The sequence below is a fragment of the Lathamus discolor genome, chromosome 4 (genome assembly GCF_037157495.1).
Source record: "Lathamus discolor isolate bLatDis1 chromosome 4, bLatDis1.hap1, whole genome shotgun sequence".
Classification (NCBI taxonomy): Eukaryota; Metazoa; Chordata; class Aves; order Psittaciformes; family Psittacidae; genus Lathamus; species Lathamus discolor.
The window spans coordinates 94,439,579-94,465,831 of NC_088887.1; the positions used below are offsets into that span (position 1 = coordinate 94,439,579).

Here is a 26,253-nt window from a genome sequence, read left to right on the forward strand (position 1 = left end):
AAGTAACTGCTGAGACCTAAGTGACAGCAAAAGATAGTCGATAGATAGGAAGACCATTAAGGACTGCTTGGATCACTTGCACTTTGCAGGGCTCTTCAAGAGTGCTTTCTACCCATTAACAATCCTCTTACACTGTTCTTAAATGTCAGAACCTGACTGAACATCTCTCTTTATAAGAGACATATCCTGCACCGTGCTTATTTATTTACAGCCTGTTTCGGAAAAAAAGATTAGTTTGGTCAATAAGGATTTTAATACAATTATATGTTGTAATGGTGTATAAGTTTATTGACTATGACTTCAGGATGTGGAATAGGGAGAAAGCTATCTTGGAAAAAAGTATTGTTATTTTATATGAAATTCATGACACTATTAAGATTTTGGTCTTGTATACTGTGGAGTGTAGCATTTCAGAGATAAACTATCTTGATGTTTTCATTTCAAAGACAGGTAATAAGTGGAATACAACAATTTCCTGGAAACCCCAGACAGGAATAATCTGCTTTATGCAACCAGTCACCATCCTGAGGCTCCTAAAAGAGTTTTACTTTATAGCCATTCTGAGAACCTGTAGGATTTGCAATCATGGCACTGGCTGCATGGTAAAGATGGATTATCTGGTTAATATACACAGGGAGTGGGACTAAAAGGAGGAATATATCATGGAAGCAAATGGCACTTGCATTAAGGGAGAACAGTAGGAAATTGCTGTAGACGGAAGCAGATAAAAAATAAGGAATCTTGCTTTCCGATGTTACTTTATGGATCATTCTGTCAGAGACAGTCCATAATGGCACCACTTCCTTCTGTGCCAGCATGATCCTTTTCTCCCATAATCCCACAGAGGCAGAGAGCATTTAATGGCTTCCATGCTGAGTGCCTTTGCCTCAGTGCATGTTTCTTATTGATAGGTACATAGAGCCGGTGTCCTCTGTCCACGCTTCAAACAGTCTGGGTGTCATAAGGACAGCACGTGTCCAAAGGACTATGCTCCAGCAATATATCCACAGGCACAGTGTCATTTTAACATCGTTATATATTTCTGGACTGAGACACTGTTACATTAAACCAGTTTGAAGGATGAAAATATGTCTACCTATGATTAACATCTGCAGATATAGAGATTTATCAATTTTTTTTCTTAAACCACATATTTTTCACAGCAGGGGATCTGTTCTGTTCTTGTAGAGTGTCTGACACTGGGCACACCAGTCTATAAAACATACTTCTGGGAAATAATCCAATGCTAATAACAATAAAGAAGAAATTAGTTAGTAAAAAATGGTTTAAGTAAAGGGAATGGGATATCTAAGTCTAATTAAATGGTCATTCAATCTCCAACATGGATATGTCTTTGAGATGCACTTTTTCATCCTTCTTCATTTAAAATACACATACACTACCAATTCCTGGGACACAGGCTCAAATTAGTCTCAACTAAACCACTAGAAAACCAGAATAATACCACCGGAATCACTATTAACACACACACCCCACACCCCAGACACACACACCGCCCGCCTGATTTATCCTGACACAAGAAGCAGAATTAGCTTGTAACTCCATTTGGAAATACTGCACTGATTATCACCATTCCACGGTTTTTTTTTTTTTTTTTGTTACGATAATATAAATCTGAAATAATGACAGTGTAAATGAGCTCAGGATTAGGCTTTTTGACAAGTTTTTATGCCATAGGGTAACATACACGGTGAAGGGAGAAAGACACCTCCAAAGAAGAATTTCAATCCTAAACTGCCTGAGCAACCTGAAGAGGTATTTAGCTACCTTCACAGACTATACAGTTGTTTAGGAGTAACTTCATTTCCATCTTGCAGACCCTTAGGTTCTACCTCAAAAGTTCTTCCTCTTTTCATATTCTATGACCACACGATGCAGCTCATCAGTCAGAAGAATTTTTCAGTGAATCTCACCAGAAATAGGTCTGAACAATGTTTCTGAATGAGAGGTTTAGCTAGGCAGTCCAGAGACTACTTTCCATGTGTACCAAATGCTATCTTAGGAATACTAATAGGATCTCCAAATGCACAAATCCAAAGGGATAGCTAAAAAGGGATTTTAGATACACTAGAAAAGAAGCTATGAAGGTAAAAACAAATAAACAAAGAGAAACCAAAATGGCTGTCTTTCAAAAGACTGCACACTTAATTTTGCTAAACTTGTTTTCTGTTCCTCCTAGTTTCACAGGGACCAGGCAAGCCTCAGCACTCACCACAGTCCAGTTCTGCAGTTGCTTATTTCTTCCAGAACTGAACATCTCTGTCTCACTAAGTAAGTGATCCATTAGGCAGTCATGGGTTTTGCAGTTCAGAAATTAGTACAAACTTCAGTGGCCGAAACTTCCCTCCTGTATTTTCCACACAGATAAAATACAAGTTAGAATATTTTACTCCCCATAGAAACTGTTCTAACAACCTTTCTGCAGGAAGATGCACTTACGGTTCTTAGTACAGAAAACTTGTTTCTTACCATCTGTTCCATATTTAAAATTCTTTAGTTTATATTAAAGAAAATGGTAAACTACAGGGATATTATGCATGCAGTTGAGGATTTTATAAGGTTCAATAAATTCCTTCTTAACAATCAGTTTTAAGTCTACATAAATTCTGATCCTTCACCTGCTCTACATTTTACTTTCTCAGTTCCTCATTCAGTTTTGTTGTTTCGTTCTCTACTTTAAGATTAGACATCAATTTTACAACAAGGTAACAGGCTAGATCTCCTTTTCTAAGAGAGCCTGCATGGAAGAATTGTAACACCTAATCAAAACTAAAGCCACAGAAATCATTGATTTTTACCTTTGGCTGGCACATTGAAGAACTGGAAAGAATATTCCAGGAGACGCAGACTGAAAATGTTTTATTTTTTCTTGCTGGGTTGTTATTTCGTTGACAACAAGAAGCTCAGCCTCAGAGCCTGTAAGAAACAAAGGTGGTGATGACCTACATTTAGAAAACGATCAGAAAATATCATCTCTATTTTACCCAAACTTAAGTTCTGTGAGCATAAATAACGAGTTTGAATGACTCAGATTCAGCTCCCCCATGAGCAAACTAGAAACACCGTAATCTACCATCCACGAGACTGGACAAATACTGAGCTGCCTTGTTGTCCTTGCAGAACCAAGTGGTTGCTCTGGAGTAGAAACTCTCATCCCACTCCCCTCAGATGAGTGTCTTCTTCTTCTGGCTAGGCAGTTATGCCAAATAACTAGTGATGTATTTTATAGAGTCACATCTTCAGTGCCCAGCAATGAAAACCTCTCCTTGAGTCAGAGCTTCTTGCTGAAGAAGAAGGGAGAGGATCTGAATCAGGCTTTTCCACAGGGAAGTCCTCAACTGCTAGGATGAAGCATTTGTTGAAATGTGGTTTCATCTTCCCCTCTTACTGGTGTTGTTCTACTTCATATATGACATATAAACACTTACTGAGAGAAATAGCAAAGCAATGAGTCTGGATCTTCAACTGGAGTGCAGCTGACCAGCTCAGGAGACACATTCTGATACCTGCTCCAGCCTGTATATAATTATTTTTACAGGATGAAACAGCATCAGGAAATCCCTAGTGGAGTGGCATTTAGAAACCTCTGATAAAGGATTCAACCCTTTCAGATAGAAGAAGGAACTGGTAACACTTTCTTCCACATTTCATGCAACTGCTCTGACTCCTGCGCTACTGGTAAATGAGAGTAACTAATCTGTAGGTTTGCAACGTTTTCTTAAGCCAAAAGAGTTTCACAAGTGTCATTAGGACAATGAGAACCACACGCCTTAGTGAATTTTCTGTCTGCTGGAAAAGTGGTAACCTAATCAAAATTACCTGGGAATTAATATCACTCGTGACAGCGATGTTCTGTTGCTTCAGTTTGTTGTATAAATGCGGTTTGCTGTCTTAGCAGGTTGTATACCATTTTAATCACATTTCTGTGTGTAGCTCTACAAAAATTTTCTGCTCTTGATCTTCATTTGAAGAATCCCTCTGACTTCACTTGTCATTCCTCAGATTTATGACAGATTATGACTCACTGCTTTTCCTGTCATATAAGACAAGTGAAAAGGGTTAGCTTCAAACTAGCATTATGAGTCTTTCAGCTTTATTCTTTTTCTAGTGACACGTTCCTTGGCTTCTGGAAATTATACAGAGATTCCCAATGAAAAAGCTTAGGTATCCTAGGAGAGCTTCATTGACACTAATAATGATGTCCTTTGGCACAGTCTACAACATGCACTGATTGTGGTGCAAGCTTATGGCCTAATTCAATAATATGCTAGCTGCAGTGAATGGAGAAGCTTGTTTTTTACATCCTCACAAATGAGAGCAGGACTGGGTCTTAGACATTCTTATGTTCTCATTTCTCTGTAGCGGTGCTGTCAGTATTGTCTTTTTCATTTGAGCACACAAATACAAAGAGAAAGGGAATAATATCTACATTGTACAAGAAAATTTCTGTAGAAAGGGTATAGGCAAAGTACAGGGAAGAAGTGCACATGTGTTTTCTTGCTGGTTACCAAAGCACCTAGGAATTTTATCATATGTCTCCATAAAACAAAGATTTTACAGGAAGATTGACAGCTTCTAAGAGCTAGATGTTGGTTCCAACTCGTGCATGCTTTCAAAAATATTAAACAGTGACAAAAATACTGTTTCTTATTAAACAAAAAGTACAGCAGTAATTACAGATCAAAGCTAGCTCACAAATAACACATTTTAAAGACACAAAGGCTTCTGATTGCAGAAAAGGTTCTGCCAGTGGCTGAAAGCACAACATGGACTGTTGTTTTCTTGGAATTTCTAGGAATAAAATTTATGAGAAGATTAATATTTGTAAACCTCTTTACTAAATGAAATAATTTATTTCTTCATTTTTCTTAAAAAATGGGATTTGAATATATTAACTGGTTGGAAACATTAATTAATTATTTATGTTAACTCTTTATCTAAGTCAGCACAAAGGACGTTAATTCTGGAAATGTAAAATGAGCCTCTTGGTCTGGGCTTTGGAGGAAATGAGGGGATGAGGAAAAGCAAATGACAGTTGTGCTAGGATTCCTTCAGTAAGTCTTCCCAGAACAAGTCCAGGGAGCTAAGGGGTTCATTTGCGTTTCACTGCCCTCTTGGACCTCACTGGGGACACTGGTGCTGGGTAACACATTGTGCCCTGGTCAGCAGCAGTACTGGAGTAGCTCGGCTGACCCCAGGAGTAAAGTCATGAGATTTCTCCTTTCATATGTGGATGCTTGCCCATGAGTTACAGTACAGACAGGGGCCAAACGATTTGCATGTTTTGTTTATATGGATACCTATAGTTCCTAAATAATTATATTAAAATCCCAAGTCTTTTTTTTTTTTTTTTTTTGTGGTGTAGGAAACCTAAACTATGATTGCCTCCCATGAGCTGATATAGGGACATGATTATGTACCTCCATTCTCCTTAGTGAAAACAAAGACAAGTTTCTGTCCTCTGCTTTCCTTGGTGAACAGCACCCTCAAAAATTCTCCATCGGTGTTGTGAGAGCTCCCTCTCCTGTTACAAAGGGCTTTATTAGCTGCTTTAAAGTCTCACGTTTTGGTTTATGGGGCTGAATCACAGCAGAGCTGGCAGGCAGGCAGAGAAGGCATAGTGCTAGATCAGCTACGGAAATGGTCTTCCAGAAAAGCATCATGCAAAGGAACATCCTGGCTTTGGTGGCTGAAGGGTGACTTTACCCCCCTGTCTTTCTTTGCCTCACCTTTTATTTCTTTGGTCAAATTCTGTCCTGAGGTTCTCCACTGGCTTTTGTCAGGTAGCAAATAAAAAGCAAGATTAAGTCTTTTCAGAAAAAACACTCAAAGTAAGCTCATATTGTTAGAGACTTGATCCGTTGTAAGCTGTAGCTAATGGCAGGGCCAGATGTAAAGAGGTAGAGCAGGATTTTAGTCTGTTTACTGACAGATTTTTATTCAATAATCTGGTATTGATTATTTTATTTAACTACTTGAGACCAAATACCAAGGTAAAATAGACACCATTGCATACTAGGTGACCTTCACAACAACTAAAAGAGCTACAAATCATGCACACAATGAAGGGGAAACAGAGCTTCCATCTTGTCCAGCTGTTCCACAGCGTTCAGAAAAAGGAAGCAGGGAGGCTATTATCCCCAAATAGCCCTTTCCTCTCTGAAACACATGCCAATACTTGTCCACCCCAAAGTGGTTTTCTGTTCCAAATGTCAGCTTTTCTAACATGTACAGATGGAGCCATGAGTCCACTACTGAGACATCTACTCCATAAAGTCTCCATTAGCTTGGCAGAGAGAACTTGAAATCAAAAGCACCTGCAATATCACTGTATAAGGAACAGTCTTCCATACAGGCAGTTCTTCAGCTGTTTTAAATGGGCTGTCAAAATGAATTAGGCACCAAAATGCAAGTAAACTTTAGCTGTCATCCTCTATATTTATCATTGATTTCAACTTTCATCCTTACACTCAGAATGAGAATTTGGTATTTTAAATGGGTTTTTGGTCATATCTGAGTGCTAGAGGTGAAATGGCACTGAGAACTTCAGTCCTTCTCTCAGACATAGGGGGAAGAAGATAGATAGGCTTGAGCTACTTCAGCTGGGGGAGTGAGTTGAATCTGTGTCTCCCATAGCCAGATGAATGATCAGACTTGAGACCATTCTGTGCACATTTTCAAGGAAAGCAGCAGCCACTGCTGTACTTTTTTCATAGATACATCTTAGGCATACCATAAGTAGTCTCTAAGAATGCCTGATAAGGCTGAACGTCTTGGAGGGGAAGACCGTCTGCATGGACTTCAGTGAGAGCTACATTTGTCATCAATCCTGTCCGTCCTGAGCACCTCTGAGCAGGCACAGAAGCAAAACAGGAGGCTCTTGGGGATTTATAGGTTGAAAACTGAGGTACCTCTAGAGGCAGCTTGTGAGGCTTTTCAAAGTTTGGATTAGAGCTGAGTGGGGATTTTCAAGTTGCACATTCTGGTGTCTGTATTCTCCAAGTTTTCTTTTGAGGTACCACTGTCTTTTTGATTTGCAGGATGTAAAAGAATGGAGCTTCACTGCCCATGGTGGGACTTCACACCTAAACATCTGTCTAAATACTTTAGAAAATGTGACTCGTAGGTCATGACCAATACTATTCCACCCCTTTCTGCTCTCCTACACTAAGTTTGCAATTAACTAGCAGGAAAGAAGGATTATAAAACCTGTTTCTGCTGTTTCTGAAGTGTTTTTTTTTTTTTTTTTTAAAGATGCAGTCCCTCAGTAGAGAGCATTCCTGTAATCTAATCCATATGTTTGTGGAAACAAAATAAGCACATTCGGAAGATGTAGCCTAGCTTTGCCCTATGTTTGCTTTTCCGGGGGGTGGGAAAATAATAACAAGAATTTTTTGCCACCTGATCATTTTCATGGGTAATTGTCAGGTTAGGCTGAGGCTGTTCTGTCTTTTCCAGATAGTTAAAATAGCAGCACAATTCCTTATCCACAGCCACAGCAGTTAATTATCAAACACAACCCGTTGCAAAGCTATTAAATAATTATAACACATTTTACAACTGCTAAAAAATGTATATGAATTTTATATGGTGATATTATCATATCCCTTGTTAATATTCTGCAACAGTTTAATAGAATGACTTATGACAACTAAGTACAGTAAACATCTTTTATTACAATTTAAACATACTTTTGCACTATATATTCTACACGCTAAATCACATCTTCAGAGGAATCAGGGTGAAACATTAAAATGCCAATCATCTTAGGATCTTGAAGGGGCAATGGTGGGGAGTGTATTTAGTGCTAGTAAAGCTGCACTGATGGATCTTAGGGGACGGTGCGTCCTTCACTCAAGATAACTCTGTGGGGCTTGAGAACAACCCCTAAAGGTCTGAGAATGGATTCTTGGTGCAAGCAAATTGAGCAGGGTGTGAAAAATACTAACAGGTGAAATTCATTGGTTTAAAGTCATTCTACACAATCACATGGAAGCTGATCTGCCTTACTTATACCACAGCAGCAATTCCCAGGTATCATTTGATTCCCAGAGCACACAGGTAGATTTTAGCTGTTTGAAACTTTTCCTCTATCTGTGCTGTACTTTCCAGACCGCAGAACATCAACTCTGAGTTCCAGTTTTCTATCCTCTGTTTTATCCTGTGGCATCAGACAAGCCATGCAAGATGTCAGCAACTTCTCCGCAACACCAAGTCTTTTTCTGAGGGCTTGTAACCACTAGCATGAGTTGGGGCTAGTTAGCAGAGCTGTTAGCATAAGCCCATGAACTTTAACTGTCTGAAGAGTACAAACAGGAAAAAAACAGCAGGATTTGTAGGGATGAGTCACAAGGGAGGTATTTTCTGCCCAATCCTGAAACTAGGGAAAATACAGAATTCACAGACACACTCCAAGGGCACACACCCCAGAGAAAAACAAGGAAAAAGAAGAACCTGAACAACTACTGGGGAACCTTGTGGATGCCACAGACCAGCATAGGACTGTGAATTACAAACCTGGAACCATGGCACTGACCCACCCGACATTTGTCCAAGCCCACTTCATTGCTCTTGTGAAGTAGTGAAGTCGATTTTTATCGATTTTATGAGATTCATAAAAATGCATATATCTGTGATTAAAAGTCAGGCTCCATACAGTCATTTGGTCTTTAACTGCATCAGGGCTCATTGGAAAAATGCATACAGCAGTACAGAAGGTCTATATTCTGCTGGTTAACAACATACTTCCATAAAACCACACTTCAGAAGAATACAGAAATTAAGGAGAAAAGGTAGTTATATTAAGAAATTTATATAACACCAGCAACAAAGATTTAGTCATATTTGGCACACTGATAAGTATCAATGCATGAACAAGAAGAAACCCACTGTGGATCATGAGCAAAGTAGTATTTGGGTCCCAAATGCAGAGCCTAAGATTCTTGACCAGAGTGGCACCATTAGTTAAGGAGTTTAACAGTGATATAAAAAAGAAAAGGAACAGCAATTAAAATAGTAGGATTCTCTAGAAATGTAAAAAGATTCTATAGGAAGTGTTCAGAAAATATCTATCATTTAGTAATGATGATTAATACTTAAGTGAATTTTTCCTTATTCTGAATTTACCATTTCAGGGATATAATCTTCTGTTAAATGCCACTGTATGATTAAAAAACAATGTTAAATTCAGATCTTTTTTCCTACAAGCACATCTGGTTGATTCTCCACTCATCTTACAAAAAGAAATCAGAAAGGCTGTTGTAGGAGCCCCTGGGAACTACAGCTGCATGCTACTAAATGTCAGATATCCATTGGTACATAAAAAATGCTTAATCATACAATTCTGTATTTGGTCATTCTAGGTATATGCCACTACCATAGAAACAGATGTCTGCACAATGCAGTATTGATATAAGTTAGTGTAGACCAGAGCTTTCATTTCCATAGATGATGAATTTCTCTCAAAAGTTCAAGTTATCCTCCAGCTTGTAACGTTGTTCTCAATTTCCAGGGAAATATTTGGGCTTGTTAAAAAGAGATGGGGTTATTCAGTAGGGATCAGCTGAAACTGTTACAAATGAGAGATTTGGGATGGAGACTGCTAGCTCTCTGATCACCCCCAAGTCATTAGCTTGCTCCCTTTTGTAGCCCTCCAATTAGGACTTTTGAAGGTGGCTATGAAGGGTAATAATGCAAAGCAGTATGACTGGGTAGCAGTACACTGGAGGTCTGGACTTCCTTCCACTAGTACCATTTCCATAGGCCAAGAGTCCTTACTTATTGGTGAATTTTCTATGCATATCACATGCACCGGGCACATTACCTTCTTGTCACATTCTCCTCAATACCTACAAGAAACAGTGTATATTAAGCTCGCTTTTACTAGGTGTACCTAAAAAACTGTACTCACCTCTAGATGTCCTAGTTTGACATCCAAATTACATTTTCCACATGCAACATGCTCACACAGTTGCTCCAGCACTGATGGATACCTTCCCATGGACACTTCCAGAGTGTCCTAGCACAGCCACTTACATGCTGAATGCCCAGCTTCCGAAAGGTAATTCTTTATAGCTTTGCCTGAGGAAAGGGCAAGAAGAAAAGCCGTTCAGGCAGCCAGCAAGGCTCAGCAGAAGAGCATCTCATGTTGTACCCTTGGGTAGCCCAGCAGTTACATTCACAGTCTACCCCCACCACAAGCAAGAGGCTTCCATGGAAGTCCCAAAACTGGCAGTCAGTTCCCCACGGTGAGGAAGTTGGACCAATCTGTCAAATGACTGTTATGCATCTGTTAAACTGTCTGTTGTAACTCCTAGTAAGATAGACTAACAAGATAACACTTTGAATAATGCATCTCCAGATAGCAAAATTATGAAACAAAGATGCCTCGCTGTCTTACAATCATATGCCATTCTTCTGTCCTGCTTTATCTGCCTTTGACAAGTTGACTGGTAGTAGTAGGATAGTTAACTAGGGTTCTTTTTCTTCCTATTCTGCATTTTCTCAGCCTGAGACTGAACATTAACGTGGCTTTCAATCAATTTTTCAGGTTAATAAATCTATTTACCCCTACAGTGGGCACATGCCGAAGGTAGCTGTGGATTGACCAAACCTAGCTGTTCTACTGAGAGAGTTGGTATACCTATGGCATGTACTAGGATCCTTTTCAAAGATAAGCTTGACATCCGATTTCTGACGTAATTAGCACAATTACAAATTTTCACAAGGGATTCTCTGTTCTTGTCAAAATCTTTACCATAACAACCTTTGAATTACAATACAGCACTAAGTGTACTACAGTGTTCAGCAGAGGAAAAGATACAGCAGGAACATCTCTAAATGAAATTAATTAGAATGGTTAATGTTCGTGAAGCACTTTGAAGATGGAAAGAGCTATAGTAGTTTTCAATTCTAATCATTAGCATGCCAGATCCTGAAGGTCTTATTCATTTATTACCCATTTGTTACACAGGCTAAACTTCCATTCACTTCAGCTGAAGATTTATCTGAATGAGATACAAAAACAGATTTCAAAATTCATAAAATAATCTGGATTAATGTACCAATCAGTCTGTAAAAGATCTGTGTTCATAGCCCCTGGTACTCAAATCTGCTTAGGAAAGGCTCACTTGGAAAATTCCTCAGACCAAATAGCTCCACTGTTCATCTAACTTGTAAAAATAAATAATATAAGTAAAACAACAGAAATGTGTTCTACATTGGATTAAATATAGCAGCTTTGCATTAAGTGAAGGAGGAAGGGAAAGAAAGGGAAGGGAAGGCAAGGCAAAGGAAGAGGCCAAGATGGGGGAAAACTCTGCTGGATCTGATATTGCAAAAATGGAAGCACTCGTTGGTGATGTGAAGGTCTGGAGCAGCTTTGCAGTGACCATGAGATGATGGTCCTGAGAGGAGGAAGCAAGGCAAATTCAGTATCATAATCCTGGAATTTAGGAGCCAACACTTTGGCCTGTTCAAAGGTCTGTTTAGAAGAGTCTCATGGGATACAATCTTGGAGAGAAGAGGGATCTAGAGAAACAATGTGATTTTCAAGTATCTCTTCCTCCAAGTTCAAGAACGGTCAATACTAACAAGCATAAAATCAAGTAAAAGATGTAGGACAGCTGTATGAATGAGTAAGAAGCCCCTGACGAAATTCACATACAGAGGAAAGACACAAGAGGTGGAAGGAAATGCAAGTGACCCAGGAGGTATTTAGAGACAGTGTCCAATCATGCACAGACAAGGCAGTGAAAGCCAAAGCCCACATGGGTTTGAATCTGGCGAGGGCTGAGAAGGGCAATAAGAAGAGTTTCTGTAGGTGTATCAGCAGCAAAAGGAAAAGTAGAGAAAATGGGGGCCCACTGCTGAATTCAGACCAATGCTGAATCTGGTGACAAATAATATAAAGGCCAAGGTTGTCTTTTTTTTGGCTTGGTCTTTACTGGTAACATTCATCCTCAGCAATCCAAAGCCCCTGTGACCATTGGTAAAGTCTGGAGCAAGGTAGATTTTCCTTTGGTGTAGGAGGATAAGGTTAGGGAATGTTAAAACAAAGTGAACACACACAGGTCCATGGGATCTAATGCGATGCACCCACAAGTGTAATGGAGGTGGGCTGGATATCTCACTGTGGGCAGACTCTAAATTATCTTTGAGAGGTCATCATGACTGAGGGGACATTTCTGAGACCTGGAAGAATTCAAATGTCACTTGTGGAAGGGCAAGGGGAGGATCCAGGGAGCTACAGTCTGGTCTGCCTGATCTCAATTCTTGAGCAGGTGGTGGAGCAAATAATCCCAGAAACCATTTCAAATAATATTAAGGTGATTTGGCATAATCAGCATGGATTTATGAAGGGTAATGAATATGTTAGCAACCTGACAGCCTTCCACAAAGAAATTACTAATTTGGTGGATGAAGAGGGAGCAGAAGTTGACTTTAGCAAGGCATTCAACACTTTCTAATATCATCATTGACAAACTGATGAAGCACAGGCACAATAAATAGACAGTGAGGCAGATTGAAAACTTGATGAGCTACCTATTTCGAAGTGCTGTGATAACTGGCACAAAGTCTATCACACTGAAGTGTGTTCTAGGGGTCAAATACTGTTCCAAAATTCTGTAACGTCTTCATTAATGACCTGGACAATGGAACAGGGCACATCCTCAGTGAGATTGCAGAGGATACAAAACTGGGAAGAGTTGTTGATGTACCAGATGGCTGTCCTGGCATTCAGAGAAACCTCAACAAGCTGGAGAAATGGGCCAGCAGGAACCTCATGAACTTCAGCAAAGACAACTGCCAAATCCTACACCTGGGATGGAATAACCCCATGCACCAGTACCCACTGGCACATGACTGGCTGGAAAACAGCTCTGCAAAGAAAGACGTGGGTGTACAACAAGTAGATCCTGAGTTAGCAATGTGCTCTTGCAACAAAGGACAGTGTCAGCCTGGACTGCGCGAGGAAAAGTGTTGCCAGCAGGTCAAGGGTGATGATCCTTCACTTCTACTTAGTGGAGAGAGTCCAGCAAAGGATCACAAAGATTACTTAGGGCCTCAGCATCTCTGACACAAGGAGAGGCTGGGAGAGCTGGGACTGTTCAACCTGGAGAAGAGAAGGCTCGGAGGGATTTTGATAATGTATACCTCAAAGGAAGGTGTAAAGAAGAGTGTGGGAATCGCCGGGAGACGAGCTCATCAGATGATGACCAACAAGTCTCATCTATTGCTAAGCAGATGGATACTTATATACCTTGCTTGCATGTTTATAGTTTGGTTACAGAGAGATCATTGGCTTACAGCTTTTGCATGTTACAAGATCATTGGTTTGTAGCTTCTACATTTTTGCAGCTACACCGTACACCCCCCCACCATCCTCCTTCTCATGCACTTATCACTTAGTGGCCTTGGCTGTGATTGGTCATAGTATGTTGCTGTTTGCCGGTGTCCTTCATTTCCTCATTATCTGGCGTGAGAGGTTTGCATCATGTTCCACACAGATGTCTTGTTTCAGCTCGTTGATGGGAGCGTGACCTTTGACCTTTTTTCGACAAGCTAATCCTCCACAGAAGAGAAAGCCAGGCTTTTCTCAGTGGTGCCCAGTGACAAGATCAGAGGCAGTATGAACACATGAAAAAACTTTTTTATTGTGAAGGTTATCAAATACTGGCACATGGTTCCCGGAGAGGTTGGGGCATCTCTATCTTCAGCAAAATGAAAAAGAACTGGTGGGAACAGGCTGGCCCTTGCAGTTAGCTGCGATACTGCATAAGAATTCACATATCCAGTTTTAGAAAAGTGAAAAGCTTTGTGAAAGATTACCAAAGTGACAACACAGAAGGTGTGAATCTACCTGCACCTCACTATTCACTGCAAAACTAGCACCCATAACTGGTACTTATCTGAAAATGGTTTATTTAATTAAGAAAAAAGACCAGAGATTGCTCACTTCAGTCACAATTAATTCCTGGGGAAGCTAGTAAAATACCTTTGTAAAGGCAGTCAGAGACATTTTAAATTGTGTTTTGTAAACTTTCCTTTTTTCACTCATGATACAGTTTCTGCAAATAATGCGTATCCCACCCAATATTTCTCTGGTGAGCAACCACCCACAGGGAGCACACATCAAGTTGTGAGTTACAGTAATGTCCAGCTTTTCCAGCTCTTGCTGATAGCTCAGCTGCTCCTCCAGTACTCCAAGGGTTTGTCAAGCAGTAAACAGAAGCTGCAGCTGGCCAGGATGCTAGAAGAAGGAAACATAAATTTAAAACAAGGTCTTTTTTTGTTCTTGCTTAGAGCCATGTTAACGGTGAAGATCCATGTGACAGGGATGAGAGTGCTTGTGAGAAGCTATGCGCAGACTTCCTACAGAGAAATTAAATATCAGTTAGCAATATTAACATATTTTGGCTGCATGCAAGTCCTTGTATATTATCATAGCACCAGGAAAGTACACAGCACCTCTGAGTCAAATAAAAGTTCTGGTTCCTGCACATAATCTGCATTTAGGCAGAATATAATAACTCATAGAGTAGAGAAGAGCAGATAATAGTTCCCCCAACAGAAGCACATGACAATTTGAGTTAATTTTAACTCTGCTGTGTCTCTGTACATGTATATGTGTATATATATATATATAATATATATATATATATAGCAAACCTGCCTTACCAAATTCCTGGAGAACTGGACAACTTCAGCACAGTGTGCCATTGTAAGCCTCTTTGTGAGTCCTGGTAGAGTGCATAAGTGCTTAATCACATAGGTATCCTGCTCTGAGCATTTAAATCACACCATTTCGTGTAGATGCTTAAGTGAGACTTGTGAAGTTTCCACCCAACTGATGGAGGGACACCAGCTCCTAATGGTCTCTTTTCTCCTGCTTCTTCATTGACTGTGCAGCAAGACTTAGCTCCTGCAGTGAGATTTATCTCACCTAATTTTAGCAATCCAAATGTTTAGCCTTTGGCTGAGCTGGTCTCCAAGCTGCTTCTGCATTCAACAAAGAGAGATGGGTATTTCCAGGTAAATGTTAATGTTCTTAACTTAGACTCTTCTCTTGAGATAGGCTGACTTGCTTTCTCTCAAGAGATCCTTGTCAATATTATAGCAGTGGCCTATACGAATAGCTCAGAACAGATGCCTGTGATCTACAGAACATATTACACAAAGTGATCCATAAGAACTTTGAAAAGTCATAATCATTAAGCAGTGTAAAAATTGATTTGTACCCCCCAAGGCTACAGCATGTTTCTAAATACCTTCAGCAAAAGGAAAGAATCATCGATACTGGAATTAGATGTCTATTTTATTCTAATATACTATTAAAGTCTTGGAGGCATAAACCTTTTGAAAATCATGGTACTGTTGAATTCAGTGGTGTAATACAGATGAGGGTTCAAAGATATTTCAAAGACGATTAGCAGCTTCTCTTATCTGTGTCCCACTGTCAGTACTTTATTTAATTAAGGAAGCTTCATTTGAGAGAGAAAGAGTAGCCCTTCAGAGGCTATGACCCATAATGATTTACTGAGGAAAAAACTTGGCAAATTGCAACATTTATGAAATATTCTGAAGATATTTTGTTGGAAAATGTTAAACTTTTCCAATAAGCTAAACTGGCAAAAAGGGACTGAAAATACACACGTTGATATATCTCTCTTTAATAATTTAATATAAAAAGAGAATACAATGAAATGAGCTGTCAAGTATAAAAATCCTTTTAGTATTCTCTTTTCATGTTCAAAATCTTTGTTGTGTTTGAGCATCCATAATTGCTTTGCGTCAGGTTCCCTAAGACATTTCCATCTGTCAGAAAACTTGAAAACGTTCTTTTGTACTTTTGGATTTAGTAGAAACCAGATATTTCTTTCAGCCAACAAGGTTACTTCTGGTGATTGTTTATCCTCTGCCTATCTGTTGTGATCACTGGGACCATCTTTCACTTCGATATGATACATGTATATTATTGTTTGCACCATCACTCACAGTTCATAACTTGGTATAATCCAGAAGGGCATTGCACGCATTGTTCCTTCTGTTTAGCCATTGAAATAACTTTAGTCAGAATCAAAAAGCTGAATGAAACAGCTGAGCCCAGCAAAGAGAGCAGCTAACATGGGAGTTTCTGAAGGGTAAGCTGCAGAGCCTGTGCTCAGAGGTAGTACAGTTGAAGAAGGTGAGTTGAGAGATCATTTACATGCATATGCATGTGTGTGTGTTATCTATACAAGTTTTGCCCTTTGGGAAGGCTGTAGGGGCAGTCTCTCTTCTCCTATCAGGCCTACTGATCGGCTTGTCAGTGTTTCTGTGAGACCCATCTGGACATGACTAGCAGGTCTTTGATCAGAACCAGTGCTTGAAATCATCAAGCAGCTAATCCCTCCCAGATTACTGAAGAAATGAGACTCTGCAGCGAGTATTTATATATAAATCATTTGCCTGGTGTGCTTTGGAACCAGACAGATGAAGGAACTACTGAAAGAAAGACAGGGACTTCACACAACACAGAGGAGGGATATTTGGAAAAAAACACACCTGGAAAACATCACTGTTGCAGATTCAAGGCAGCAGGGACCAATCACTAGGGAACAAGCTGTATGACAGATCATGGTTTGTAGCACAAAGGACAAGAGCATCATCTTATATACCTGCTCAAATTCCACAAAATACTCATGTCTGAGCCACTGACAAAGCCCTGTGCAAGTGATCTTGAAGGTTTATGGATCAATTTTCTAGCCAGCATAGTGCAAGGCAGGGCATGAACTACCAGTAGTTCCTACCATCATACCACATTTCAGAGCAGCATCAACAGCTCCTCAGAAACCTGCCTGTCCTACATAAGGGGAAAAAAGCTGAGAAGTTGACATCTCGATGTGAGTGATATATAATCAGAGATCTGTCAGTACAAAAACTACCTTGGAATCTCTAACAAAAATATAAATTAATACTGACTATTTCTTAACTCGAAAAAACAGTGTCATGGAAAGATAAATTTGATTTCATGTTGGCAGATAAAAGGGCACTGATCTAAGCACTAAAAACAAAGATTTTTTTAGGAGCAAGTCGTCATGACTTAATTACATTCATTATGTGCAGACTGAAAATAAACCTCAAATCAGTAATAAATATGGTTGGGGATTTAAAAGAGACAGGTTCATAAAGCTGAAAACAACTATAGGCTGATAGAACTGGAAAAACGTATGAATAATTTGGGAGAACTGATTAAATATTTTATTTGATGGCCAAAAATTTACCATCCCACAGATGAAAAATTAGGTGATGTTAGTTATAAAACAACGTGACTTTAGCAGAGAGAATAAAAGCACCTACAAAAGCTAAAATATATTTGTGATCTCTATGTGTGCATGGCAGTGGAAGGAGGTAATGAAAAAAAGGGCAACTTGACAGAAATGGATATAAATTTAGAAGTTAGAAAGTTTGGGAAACTGATTAAGTAAACAAAAAGAATGAAGTAAAAACCAAAGGATGTTACAGTTGTAGGTAATAAAAAATCGAAATGCAAGGAATCCTTCCAGAGGTGCTGGGTTTCTTCGAAATGAATAAGGTAGAATAAGGTAGGGCTGTCAATAATTACACAGAAAAGACAAAAATGTAAAAAAAAAAAAAAAAATGGGGGGGTTGGGTTTTTTTGTTGGGTTTTTTTTTGGGGGGGGGGGTTTGCTTGTTTGTTTTGGAGTTTTGGATGGGGCTTTTTTTAGAAAAAAGATTATATATTCAGATTACACAAAAATGATGAGTATATTCTTTAATATGGGATTTTTTCAGAGGTTTTCTTTACATACAAAGAACTATAACAAAGAACACTAAGATCTTTATTATTTTGCTTAGACATAAAGTGGGGCTTGAGTGAGATTTAATCTGAGTTACCTGGATCTATATTTAGAAATGTTATAAACAAGTCATTTGTTAGCCAGAGGGGTCCAGAGGAAGCATTAGGCTGGGAGTCTACATTTTTTAAAGAAGTCACTTTAAACTCCTAAAGTCACTTCAAACTCCTAAAGCACTGAACAGATTTACTTCTTCATCTTGAAATGCCGATGCTTTCTTCAGTAGAATGCCTGCTATTTGTTAGGCACTTCACAAAGTCTCATATAAATTCTTTCTGAGCATCTGATGAGATGTTGTGTTTTTGGCAAGGCGGGTTGTCAGTGCCTGCTGCTTTTGAACACAGACTTTTTGTGGAAGGTTGTATATAAATACATACTAAGAAAGAATGTTTTAACATAACATTTGAGACATAAATATTCATTTCCTGCTGCAAACTATAGATGAACAAGGTACTCTAATTCTTTGTGATTCTTGAGCACTTATTTTTGGAATGTTTGCTGTTTCTCCCGTCTGTTGCTCCTTGATCCCGTGTTTTTGTATAAAGCAAAATACCTCCTTCACTGTATGTTTCCTGGATTTCAGCATGAAAAACCTGCAGTGGTGAAGCTGACCAGAACAGTGACCACTGTTCTCCCTTGCCCTGTATATGAAGGTCCCTGAGAATGTGTCATTTTAATGGTTTCTCCCCCTGCCAGCCTGAAATCCTTCTTAAATTCCTGTAGTTCATAAAAGCCAACAAACAAACAAGCAAACAGACAAGACAATCACCGGACAAGAACCCATTCCTTTAAAGGTTTGTGAAAGGCGGGCATGGTGGTGTGACTGTGACTGCCAAACATCTCACATAAAGTGTTGCACACACACAGCATTGCAGTATTGGTCGTGCAAGGCAAGCCTGAGCAGAGGCCGTACAATCAGACATAAGGCTAAGCTCTCAGCACAAGCCAGTGCATCAATTTAAGGTAAATATCAAGGTCCCTGTTCACTGCAGCTAGCAGGAAAATGGTATTGTCTCTGGGAGCATTTTGTCTTCTATCAAACCCATGTGGACATTTTCAGTTTTCTCTCATTAAAAAATCTAAATTGAAAACATCTCCTCCCTTTTTTAATATCTGAAACAGACAAAGGGCATGTTTTCTTACACATAAGCAAAGGAAGCAGACATTTGCCTCCAAATTTTTCATTTAAAAGAAAAAATGCAAAAGCATTTACATGTTAATAAAAGCAACTCCTGCTACTGGTTATTATCCTCCTTTCTCACTCATGCATATTACTGTGATCCAAGCAGAGAACAAGCAGGCTTTCAGACCTTCCTTAGCATGCAAATGAAGCATTGGCTTCTGCATCACCCCATGAATCTGAAAGCAACTTGTGTGTCACAGCAAAACCTTGTTCAGAAAAACAAGGGTCTTTCCCTATTCTTTCAGCACAGCCAGGCAACATTTTCCATCCCTGATCTGTAGGGCTAAACCTAATCCAAATGGCAGTAAAACTGAGACAGAAGAGCAGGTGAAGATAAGGAAGCAAATGAAAATAGATGTGGTTTTTATCGATACATGTTTCAAAAGGGAGGAATTGCAGCATTTCCCTCCAGCTGTACACTCAAAATCAGATATGAAAGACTATCTGATTACTTCCTAAAGTGCTGCCTGGGAGAATTAAGCACAGGCCATGGAGCAGATCCTCTGCACAGGCAAATGTCTGTACTCTTTTACACCAGCTGAAAGACTGGTCCTTCTGCATCCCATCTGTCAAATATGCATAGATGCAAAACAGGTGCCTGTAGTCCTCCAGAGCAGGTACAACCCCTTTCTCCCAGTGTCTTTTTATGCACCCAGTGAGTTTCAGTACTCAATTTAGCTCTTTTCCAACTTCATTTCGTAGAGAACAGAAGATGGGTTTTGGCAGTGACACTCAGCTGAACTCTGCTTTGTGTGCAGTTAGATTTACTTCTTACACTTCTGAATGTCGTTGCCTGTATTGTTGCTTTTGTCCCAGTGCTCTTTTTGTTGGTCGGTTTTGTATTGAAATCACAGTTAAACCATTCAGCATGGTATTTTCTCTACAGAGCGAAAAGTGTGTGAAAGCAGTTGAAGGTCACATGTATTATAACAAAACAAAAGAGAGAAATAATAGGGCATCCATTCTGAAGTCCTCAGACATCCAACATATTATTGCCTCAGTGATTTCAGTATGGATAAGAAGAGTTGCAGAGGGAAGGAGGCATCTTAATCCAGCTGCTCCTTTCAGCATACTCAGTGAGAGGCATGCGGGGGTCCTGTCCCTCAGCCCCTTCCTGCCACTCCATGTCACGCATCTGGCATGGTCTTTAGACAGTATAACTCTCTGCCAGGGTACTGAGGAGGAAATTGTTCAGTTTGTGGATATCTGCAGTGGCATCTCTGGCAGGGGTCTCAGTCAGGGGGACTGAACTCCTCAGTTCATCTGCTCCCAAGCCATACTCTGAACACTGCAGCCCCCAACCCCTATTTAAAGTATTCTTACCTGTGACCAAAGCCAAACTAAGTGGCTGCACAACCAGATTCTTCCAATAAAGGCACAGCTTTTTGCTTCATCCCAACAAAGTCTCTGGAAATAGGGCATAAAACAGAAGAGAGAGTAGGGATAGATACGGTTACAGCTCCTTTATCTCTCCAGGTCCCCAGTACATTATTCAGGAGTGCAGTTTCTAAAGTGAAATTTATTTCTGAGTGGGTCTTCCCAGACTGTCAGTGTTTCTTTTTTCTTAGCTGTTTTCAGGTTTTAGCCCTCTTTACTGTTGCATTTATCCTTCAGTAGCATACAACAAGGGGCAATGGTTTTAAACTCAAAGAGGGTAGATTTAGACTAGATGTAAGGAAGAAATTTTTTACAATGAAAGTGAAGAAACACTGGAACAGGTTACCTGGAGAAGTGGTAGATGCTTTATCCCTGGAAACATTCAAGGCCAGGCTGAATGCAGCTTTGATTTACCGGATCTCATTGAAGATGTCCCTGCTCATTGCAGGGGGACTGGACTAGGTGGGCTTTAAACTTGTCTTCCAACGCAAACTATTCTGTGATTCCATGATTCTATGATATTATAATTCTATTATTTGTAAACAGGCATTTAACTCATTTGAAGATGTGAACAACACAGCCTTTTTAACATTATCATTACAACTCCTTGCAATTACAGCGATTTCTTACTGCACCTAGTCACTGGCGCAGGTACAGGAATATATAGGGAGGCTGTGGTACTAATAAAACAGAGGAGAGCTTGCTGAGATTTGGTTGTTTGGGATGGTAGGTAGTCTATCCAAAGCAGCTGTGCAAAAAACAATCCTAGACATCTCTAAAGGCAATGGCATCTCACAGCTGAAGATACAATTGCTCACACAGTCTAGAAACCCTCCTGCGGCATAACCCTACAGTTCAAAACAGAAGAGGAGCAGAAGGTTGAGCCCAGCTTTGTTCCACCTGGCACAGGGAGGCAGCACAGCACTTGTCAGTCACTTCAGCTCATTTTTGTAGCAATGGGCTCCCAAACAGCCCTTACTTTCTGACCCCTTGTCCAAGTTTGTGTCTCTCATGGGCACCATTTTGCTCCTGTGCCTGAAAGTTTGAACACTGGCAACAAAGCCCTAACTAAACTTCCAAACAGCTAGGCAGTCATTAGCCCCAGATTTTTTTTATCCCCTAGGCCAGACACTCCCTCAGATGAGGAATATAATTCCCTTGGACTACAAAACACAATGAGGAGCCATGAGCTAGCTTGCAGAGCAGAAGAATTAAAGTCACTTTATTTCTCTATCTATACGGTATTGTGTATATTACGTTAGCACAGTGCTCTACCCAGGCTAACAGACCTGACTCTGCATTGGAGGTAATAAAACCCACTGGCTGGACTGCAGCCAGCCTCATATTGTAGTTGACCTTAAAGAGGTACCTAAGCTAGCTAGTGACAGAGTAAATATTTGGGGTTTTAGCCTCTATTGAACTCTGTGCTGCTGGAGCTTCATTGCTCTCAAAACCTGAGCTAGAGAGTTTAAAGCTTACTCAGGTATGTATTATCAGCTATTGTGGGGGAATATTAATTGTGGCCTGGTGCAAAGCAGGAGAGAATACGATTCTTCTCCTTTTTACCTCTCAGAAGTGGAGTTATATATGAGACCATTTGTCTGAGTATATACAGTCTCGCTGTCAGAGCTGGCTGGCAGAGTGGCTTTGTTCTTCCTTACAGAGCCCTAAATCATCAATTCTGGGTCCACAGAAAGAGGGTATTTTAAACAGGGAGTGTCAATATTAATATCTCATTTCATTGTTTCTAATCAGCTAAAATTATTCAGTCGGGGAAAATTCTGCTCTCTATTATCCTGGTACAATTCATTGATTTTACAATGGCCAAGTGTAATTGTGTGCAGAATTTGGTCATTAATGTAATTTTAATAAAAGTTTCTTCATCTATATTTTGTAAATCTATTATTTTGCAGCAAGTATTTGCTAATCAGAGAGAAGATATCTCTAGAGATTGTTGCTCATTTGGTAAGGTAGGCAATAGACAATAAATACCACTGCATTAGAAATGTAAGTGAAAGTGAAAATTGGAAGTTGCTTTTAGATGAGAGTAGATTAAATATGGTACATTTGCTTAAGTATCTTTGTAATGCAACTTGGCTTTTCATCTTGATCTTTGGTTAAAATTACTTTCTCTGATTTAACTCTTTGTACATGCTAGAGCGCCTATGCACAATTGGAATAAACAATGCATATTGTGCCAAAATCTTCCCTTACAATAGCTATGCATAGGAATTCATTACAGGATTTAAAATCAGAGCTGAAGGTCACCTTTTTCATATCACAGGCCATTCCATTTCTCTCCTGTAAGTAAATCCAGTAACTTTACTCAAATTAAAACATTTCAGCCCCCTTGAGACGTAACTGTTAAGTGCCTCTCACAGAGATCAGCTGAAACAGAGCTACCACAAATGCCCAAGGCATTTGCAATGCCAGATAACAAAGAAAGAGGTGCAGTACTCCTGTATGTCAGTAAAAACTCAAGAGTCCCTGTTGTTCTGAATTAGGGAAAAGCATCTTTGCTTCTCAGCCTGTGAACCTGGCAGAGTGGGCAAGGACTAAGCCATGAGGGTTGTCTGTACCACATAGGAGCAGTGTCCAGTTCTGCCTGGGGGAATGTTTTCCCTGCCTTCAAGATCAAAATGTTTGCTTGTCATCTCTGTCTTAAAACAGGGCTGCAAGCATTAGCAGGAATGCCCAGCTGATTCTCCCTGTGACCTCAGCAGAGATTGAATGACTGAGGAATTAGTCCTTGCTTTGCCTTATTTGTCTAGACTGATACTCTTCCCAAGTGCCAGTGATCTGTGGAACTAGTGCAGTAAGTACTCTTGATTCCATGTGTCTAATTGTAGTTAGAAATTGCCCTAATCTTATTTAAAACTCATTGCTACAAAGTTGCCTTTTGTTATTTATGGATAAGTTTTTTCTAACGTTGGCATTCAGATGCAATGCTTAATTTGGTGTAGGCCAAGTCTGAGCCCTCCTCTATTTCTCCAACCCAGCTATTAGAACTCCTTTCTGGAGAGAAGTAACTAAATCCAGTAAAAATAAACTCAGTGATTGCCTCTCAAACACTTTGTCAGTAAACAGAAGGCAGGTAACCTCTGCTATCTCTGTTAGATTTCCCACATTCTCCATGAGCTGAGGACATGTTTTCATAATGACCCTAACAATGCCATGCACAGAGGAAAGGTCACTCCACTAGCTCTGTTCAGTTACCCTTTTTACATATACAAACCCATCTCTTTTTTTCCCTCCACAGCATTACATTGTATTCTATACTTATTCAGAGTAACTCCTTACACCCATCTTTGACAACTTAGGCTCATGTACCCTTAATGTAATTTATTTCTCAGGAGCCAGTGTTTCATCTGACAGGTTTTGCCTGCTTCCTGAAAGGCAAAAGGCTAAATCCAGATATGAAAGAAGCAAGGAAAATTACTCTGAAGATATCATTTTGGCTGTAAGATTCCAATTACTTTCTGCAGTTGCTGAGAACTGCAGGAATGACCTTATTTAGTGTAATTTGGTATTTGAGAGAGGTTCCTCAGCTCAAAACGGTTTGCTTTCTCTTCAGCTGCTTAATGCTGCCAAAGGGTTACGAACAAGGGCTAAGTGAAAAAAATATTACTTGGATACAAACAGTTGAGATGCTGAGACATTTAGGGTACTTACCACCCAAGTACATTACATCATTCATGTGATGATAGATATTCAAGACTGTTCTCAGATATCATCCGGAAAGCCTGTATTTTTGTGTCCTAGGAAAAGAGCAACAGAGTTTACATTATCAAATTGTCATACAAATGTATCAATTAGGAAAACAGAACTTGCATGCTTAGAAAGTGAAGGATACATATGCGTAAGAGAAACATTGAAAAAGGGACATTTGCACTGGATCTAGCAGCATGTCTTACCACAATTAGCATAACAGAGTAGCATATATCATACAAAATGCCATACTCTGAGGAAAAAAGTACTCAAATGTGTCATGTACCACACAGAAAGGGTGGAATCAAACTGTGAAGTACTGTGAGATATAATGTTCAAGGTGCAATACACGATGTGCCAGAATAGAAAAAGATGACAGGAACCAGACATCAGACCAAAATAAAATGAAAATATAAAAAAAAAAAAAAAAAAAAATGACATGCTGTCTTTGATCCTGTTTACAAGAGGAAAGCAACCACACAGAAAAGCTTTCATGGTATCACAGAATCTGCAAGTGTAGGAGAGACTGCTTGTGAGAAAGGGCTTGAACCTGGAAGTTTGCATGCAGTTCTCCCATTAACTTCAGCTAGAGTTCAGTGCACAGAGCATCAGAAAGATTAGGGTTCAGATAACTCAGTAAGTGGCTTGAGGACAAGAAAGACGTACGCAAAGAAAAATGACACTGATCAATATTACCCTGCAGTGTCCTTTACACTGTATTAGCTCACAAGCTTTGGAGATGAAGCACATTTTTAATGAAGCTTGAGTATTATACAAGGCTTTACCATTATTCCAAAAGCAGCCACATCTTCGCAAAAGGCTTTTAGGATTCCTAGGGAAGCATCAGCCCAGTCCTCTGCAAGAGGAAGAGGAACAGTAATCTTGTACTTGGAAGGCAAGTTTTAAAGAGATCAGCACTGCTACTTGCTTCTCAAAAGAGGAACTCTTTCAAATACTCAGTTGTATTGCCATAAAAAGTTCCACATATCAGCTCTCAAGGTCTTTTACTAGTCAGAAAATTTGCAGGACCTGTGTAGGGGGTGGGAAGGGGAAATGAAGGACAAAAATTAAAGCACATGTTTTCTAATATTTTGCAGCTGAGCTAGTGACCCATATTTTTGCTAGTGCTGCTGCAAAACATATGGGGTAAAGCTCGTACTCTGCTTAGCACCTGATAAAGAATGCCTCAATGTAGTGTCACATCAATCACTGGACATTCACAGTTCATGTTGGTTAGCTAACATAAAAGACTCCAGAGAAAAGTAAAAGTGATCAGTCCAGCAGGAAAGATGGAAAGAATTAGGTCCTTTTACCCATAAGAACTAAAAGGCCACCATTTTTGCACATGTAAAAGTCTGATGAAAAAAAAAAAAAACCTGATAAATTTATTTCTATGTTCATTATAGGTAGGATAAGAGGTTACAAGTTTAAATTGTTTCAAGGAAGATTTAGATCAGACATTAGGAAAGCCTTCTTAATGTTAAGGATTGGATGAGGTCTTACCATCAGGCTTTTTTTAAAGGATATCTGAGAGAGAAATGTTTACTCATAACTGATTCAGCCTTGAGGCTGAGGATGGCTGAAACAGCCTGTCTAGGTCATTTGAGCCTCGATTTATGAGCCAAGCTGCTGCCTCTGATGTGAAATACGACATTTTTATTTTAAAACCATACTGCAAAGTTTAAGGAGAAAAACATAACTTCTCTAATTAAAACTGTGGAAGTACCATGAATAGGAAACATATTTGGAGATTTGGCTTATGTTAAAACAACTTCTCTAGTGCAGCCTTCAAGAGGCATTTGAATGTCTATCAACAGTAAATATTTTGGCTACTGTCTCTCTTCTGAATGTGGAACATGCAGAAAACCTCATTCTCCTTGAGGCATTTATAGGGTACTGTTTCATCGCTGTTTACTGGACAGAGGGCCATGTGTTGACTCTCCAGACGGAGTAATCCTGGTGTATTAGTTGCTTAGCTTTGAAAAACAGTTCTTTGGAGAAGGGATAAAAATTGTTCTAAAGCATTTTCTCTTTTTAAAGGGACTTACTGTTCCAAATTGCTTGCAGCTTTTCTCTACACATAATGATTATGGAGTTAAACATTAG

The 26,253-nt window shown here is 39.6% G+C and overlaps 2 long non-coding RNA genes across 2 annotated transcripts; both read right to left on the reverse strand.

Moving 5' to 3' along the window:
* Window positions 1-2,834: 2,834 nt before the first annotated feature.
* On the reverse strand, window positions 2,835-10,095 carry LOC136012770 (uncharacterized). The gene is made up of 3 exons (XR_010611954.1): window positions 9,932-10,095; window positions 3,841-4,054; window positions 2,835-2,937 (listed from the first exon to the last, which is right to left on the reverse strand). It is a non-coding gene; the product is annotated as an uncharacterized LOC136012770 (long non-coding RNA).
* Window positions 10,096-13,978: 3,883 nt separating this feature from the next.
* LOC136012769 (uncharacterized) lies at window positions 13,979-25,002 on the reverse strand. The gene is made up of 4 exons (XR_010611953.1): window positions 24,933-25,002; window positions 24,112-24,197; window positions 20,386-20,469; window positions 13,979-14,272 (listed from the first exon to the last, which is right to left on the reverse strand). It is a non-coding gene; the product is annotated as an uncharacterized LOC136012769 (long non-coding RNA).
* Between the last annotated feature and the right edge of the window lie 1,251 nt (window positions 25,003-26,253).